Genomic DNA, 6,140 nt, shown 5'->3' on the forward strand with positions numbered 1-6,140 from the left:
CCACCCTGTCAGGAGAAATGAAATTAATGGAAATCATTCCATTTTCCAGAGTGGCTAAATTTCTCCAATTCAGGCAGGACAGGGGAGAGTGAGTGATTTTTGCAAATAAACGTTGCTTGGTAACCTAAAATACTACCTACTGCCATATTTTAATAAGTAGAGAATGTATATGAGGGAGTTTACAATTCTTACCTCTCAAAACTTAAGTTAAAAATCATAGTTGTGATATATTTCCCTGAATAGAGCGTAAACTCTTTGGGAACAGTGCCCAGTCAGTGAATGAATACCTGTTGATTATCTGACGGCATCACTTTGTGTGCTACATTTGTACCTTTTAACAACGTGCTAACTGAAGTACAAAAGGAATTCCCCAATTTGGGCTGGATGCTGAACAGTAAAAAGATACAAGGGCAAAAACAAGTAGAGCAAAAGAAGGAGTGATCACCACTTAGAAGGACAATGTTCTTATCCCAAATCTTCAAACTGAGTAATTTTCATTTTAGTTGGATTTTATCGTGATAGGGGCAATTGTTGGAGCATACTTGGGGTGATTCAGTTTTTAATAAGCTTAAGTTGTAGATTATGTGTGGCCCTTTTATTTTTTCAATGACAGATGTAATTCTATAATAATACTCTTTTTATTTATTAAAAAACACATGCATGCAAATTGTTAAATAGGAATTCTTCCCTCTTTGCTCTTCCTTTTTTAATTTTCTCATTTCTTTAAAGTGCCTCTGAAGTTGTCCTCTTGGAAATGAGTAGATTTATGAATTTCGACCATCATCCATAAATTAGAAACAAGAATTTGGGCCATATTTGTAAACAATTCCATGGATCAGGTTATGGTAATCATCTTTATTTTTTTTTTTATTCAGGGCACTGTTTCTTACTTATCTACAGCTCCGAGAGCATATAGCACATAGTAGGTACATAATAAGTGCTTGAAAAATGAGTATATACGGAGGGAGTAGAGGGAAGGTTAGAGCTTGTATCCACTAGCCTGACTAACATTTGTGACTGTCCCCGTTGTGGCAAAGAAAGATTTCTAAGGGCACGAGAACAACTCTACAAGATGTCCATCAAACAAACCACGTGCCTAAACCCATCATCTGTACAACACTTTCTTTCTGTACTCTCCCATACTCCCTATATCATCTTTTTTTTTTTTTTTTTTAATTTTTTTTTTTATTTATTTATGATAGTCACAGAGAGAGAGAGAGACGCAGAGACACAGGCAGAGGGAGAAGCAGGCTCCATGCACCGGGAGCCTGATGTGGGATTCGATCCCGGGTCTCCAGGATCGCGCCCTGGGCCAAAGGCAGGCGCCAAACCGCTGCGCCACCCAGGGATCCCCCCTATATCATCTTTAACACTTGTATCTTATTTAACTTTTTAACACTTTTTTTCCTTAAACATGTTTACAAAGAAGCAAAGCCAGTTCTGATATAAATCACAAAAGTGGATGCTTACCGGGGGTGGAGATTGGCTGGGATCTTCCAGGGAGATGAAAATGTCCTACATCTCAGTATGGTATATATATATATATATATATATATATATATATATATATATATATATATATATATTTGTTAAAACTCATTGAATTATAGGCTTAAGAGCTGTTCTGATTAGAGTATGTAACTTTTTCCTCAATTAAAAATATATTTAAAGAAAAGAACTAGATCAGGTAACTTAAATACATTCACAATCAAAACAAAATGAAATAACATTATTAATTTCTACATAGAGACTATTTTTTATATAAGCTGTGAGCCTACAGCTGATCTCTTTTTAAGATTGTTTTTTAAAAAAAGTATAAAGTATGCTAACAGTGGTATCTCCTCCTCTCCTCTTCCTCTTTCTTTCCTTTCTTTAAAAAATATTTATTAGCATTTTTCCTCCTGTTGTTCCATAGCCGTGAGTCGGACCTGACAAGGTAGGCCAGGCCCGTGCCAAGCTTACTTAGCACAGGGCAGGTGTATTTGCCAAAAGGGTGGTGGCACAGCAGCATCAGAAGATTGGGTACCTCCCAGGAGACTGAGCAAATAAATATATCAAGAACAATAAGAGTCTGGTTTCTCACCACTGGAAGGCGAGTTACAAATATGGAAAAAGACAAAGCTAGAATAAACCCAGCTGGCACTGGGTTGGAACTGGATATACCAGAGTGAGGTAATAGTTTCCGTTATAGATAAAGTAGTAAGTATAGATGTAAATGTGCGTGTCTGCTCAAAGAGCCTGGGAGCAGCAGCACCCTAGTAGTAATGAATACCAAAGCTCATATCTTGGTGTCAAATGCTAAATGGTTCAGAGCTCCCTGAAAAAAATGACTGAATCCAGGACTGGGGCTGGAAAAGAACATGATGGACCTGGATCATCTTCAGTAACAGGAAGGAGGTGCTCAAAGAAAGATGAGAACATGTCAAAAGAACACAGAAGTAAACCTGAGGGGGTTCTAACTGGCCAAATAAGGGGCAATTGGAGCATTTAAATAAATGATATAACAAACTATAGCTCATTGAATTAGCAAGTACTCCACTGATATAAATCAATGAATGACTACATAGATGGAAAGAAGAAAAAGTTTTTCCCTATAATGGAAAACCTCCAATTAAATGTAAAAGGAATAATAGTTCTAGAAAACCACCGTTTGGTAATAAGGGTAGTAATAATTAACCAAGGCAAGAAATTTCAATGGATGCTAAACGTAGTAGGTGAAAATCAGGTAAGGAATAAAATTTATATATATATATATAAAAATATATTTTTAATTGAAGTTTGATTTGCCAACTATAGTTTCAAAGTACATCCCTACAAAATACTTTTAATTACAAATGGAACAAAAAGAGAAGTTTGGTGGACACCATCTTGATAAAGTGGTCAAACACTAGCAATGTGACAAATAGCCATCCTGGGCAACTGAAAAGATATAATGAAAAGCACATAGTGTGGCAGTCTGGACAAAAATACATACCAGGTATAACAATGGTTATATACCCAATAACGAGGAAATACTGGATCAATCCAAACTGCAAGACCTTCTAAAAAACATTGGGCCTATCTTTAAAAGTGCCAAGACCATGAAAGGTAAGTAAAGGACGGATGGAAGAGGAGGACACGCTCTAAATTCTTACGGAGTCAGGCAAGGCTTGCCACAGGAAATGACTTACAGGGAGTCCCGAGAGCCAGAGGGAAGTCATTTAGGCACGGGGCTGGCATTTTCGAAGGTGTAGGGCGTTGGGTGCTTGTGGAGCTGGGTGGACCTGGAGCACGAGACGGCCGACGCAGCCAGGGTGATGGGGTGGGGCCAGAGTAGAAGGGGACATTTCCTTTGCCTTCTGCACAGTCTCATGAACACATGCACTTGGAGCAACTGAAAAAGGCATCTGAGTTGATGCATTAGTGCAGGCTCTCTGAGAAACAGATGCAAAGGCAGAATTAAATGTGCAAGTTTATTAAGAGAAATGCCTGCATGAAAGGAAATTGGGAGGAAGCTGAAGAAGTCTGGGAGGGCCATCAGGCTGGGATGTACATCTGACCCTGAGTGAAGGGGAGGTAAGGAGGTTTGCATGGAAGTTCCAGGAAAACCTTTTGGCTCAGGAGTCCCTTCTGCCAAGGTGGGTGTCAAAGCATCCGCCTGTTTCCCAGGAACAGGACTGCATGGATACTCCTACCTCAGCTACTGGTGACAAGCGGCCCTTGGTAGGTGCTGCTTCGGGGCAAATGCAGGGACAAACTTCGCAGTCACAGCTTGGAGCCTAGTCACTCACGCTCCTAGAGAAGCAGGAAGCAAGACATATTCTCATGTAGACCACACTTGAGTTTGGGAGGATGAACAGGATTTAGCTGAGAGAAGAGGTGAAGGATATTCCAGGGAAGGGTGTGGAAAAGCTTCAACTCAAGCTCTTAGGACTCCATCTTTGTTCTTTTTAAATCATCAATTTTCTTTTAGTTACAAAGGAATCCGGCCTTTGTGAGTCATGAGCCGTGAGAGCACTAATCAATCTGCAGCTAATAACCATGGACACTTAATCCTGGAGAGCCTACCCACTTGCCTTGGCTTCTTAATGGAGTTGAGTTTTCTGTTTTTCATATTTGGTCCATCTGTGGAGGCTAACTTAAATATCACATAACGATCTTTTCTTTCTGGAATTATTTTGATCCGTCATGGTAACACAAGTTGTTTTACATCGAATAGAAGCTGGTTAGTAATTATATATGTCTTTCCTTAATAAAATAGGAAATATGTTTTATTTATATTTACTAGAAAAACATTTCCCCCCCTTAAACACTAGGGTCCTGTTGTAGGAAAAAGCTGGTAAGAAGGAATAGCAAAAGGGATCCTTGATTTTGAAAATGTTGGGAACAATTGAAATCAACTGATGTAGTTGAGGTCCTGTTGAGTTTGCAGAGCATGAATTCATAACACAATTTCATTGCTTCAGTCTATTCTTAATTGCAAATTTCCCAAACCCTATTAAAGAAAGGAAATGGTCTTTCTAGACTCATTTTATCAGGTTTGGAGTCCCCTCATTCTTTATCAAGTGCCCCAAAAGTCCTGCAAATTGCATAAGTAACAACTATAAAATATGACTCACGGCATTTTTTTTTTCACTGAGTAATGCAATTAACAAGGTAATATTATAGCCACTATTTTGAAAAAATTCTTATTAACATTTATTAACTGCTAGCAGAGAGATTTTTTTTTACTGGAAGAAAAAGATTCAAGATGTCCATTATAGCTTTTAACAAACCGAACAATGTGCCCTTTTCTCAAAGTATGATGTGTCTGTTCCAAATGATGTCGTTTAAAAATACAACAGAGTATTTCAATGGGTAAAAAATTGGTGGCTAAGATAATTTGGGAATTTTTTTATTCAATGGTGTGAAAACTGTTATTCCACAAATGAATGCATACAAGAAATAGCTTACCAGAAGACTCTTGCTAAAGAAGTGTCTGTAAAATAGTTGCTGTGTATAAGCTATAGTTTTGGCAACTGGTCTTAAAGATTATTCAGTTAAATGTTCCATGATACCTGAATAAGACAGAAATGTTTTATAGTGGTGAAGGGGTTGGGAGAGGAAGATTCTTACCCCCCTTAAAAAAAACCTAATAATTTCCTAGGTATTTATCCAAAGGATACAAAGGGGCACCTGCACCCCAGTGTTCACAGCAGCAGTGTCCACAATGGCCTAACTGTGGAGAGAGCCCAGATGTCCATCGACAGATGAATGGAGAAAGAAGATGTGGTGTACATATTCCATGGAATACTGCTCAGTTATCAAAAAAATGAAATCTTACCATTCGCAAAGATGTGGATGGAACTGGAGGGTACAATGCTAAGTGAAATAAGTCAGTCAGAGAAAGACTGATAGCATATGATCTCACTCATATACTGAATTGAAGAAACAAAACAGATGAACATCAGGGAAGAGAAGGAAAAATAAAATAAGATGAAAACTGAGAGGGAGGCAAACCATAAGATACACTGAACTCTAGGAAACAAACTGAGGGTCGCTGGAGGGAGGTCAGTAGGGGGGTGGGGTAACTGGGTGATGGGCATCAAGGAGGGCACGTGATGTGATGAGTCCTGGGTGTTATATGCAACGGATGAACCACTAAATTCCACCTCTGAAAGGAACAAAAACAAAAACAAAATAATCATGTGCTTCAAATATCTTTCGCCATAACCATCATTCCTGGCTTCATATATACTGTGCTTATTTGTTTCCTGGCCAAGAATGCATTGATTTACCCAGAATATATACTCATCTTTTAATGCTGATCAGAGGGGAAAGCCTGGTGTAGACAGCCTGAAGCAATTTTTAGAGAGGACGCTAGCATGAATTAGTTTGATTCTGGATGTGGTTACAAAGATCTGTTTTGGTTATTTTATTTTTAAAGCTTTTTATAGCTCTGCCAAATTCACTGGCCCTTTAGGGAAGAGGAATAAAAAGATGCAGCTTCTTCTGAGTCAGGGCCACCGCGCTGCATGATTTCAGGGGCCATGGCTTGTGTCCTTTCCAATGTGAGATGCAATACAATAGAAGGAAATAGACTGTTCATTCATATCCTCTCAGATAGGGTTGGGAGAGAGGATTTTCAAAAAGATGAAGAACTGATCGCTGCTCTAACAAAG

The sequence above is a fragment of the Vulpes vulpes genome, chromosome 11 (genome assembly GCF_048418805.1).
Source record: "Vulpes vulpes isolate BD-2025 chromosome 11, VulVul3, whole genome shotgun sequence".
In the NCBI taxonomy this organism is placed as follows: domain Eukaryota; kingdom Metazoa; phylum Chordata; class Mammalia; order Carnivora; family Canidae; genus Vulpes; species Vulpes vulpes.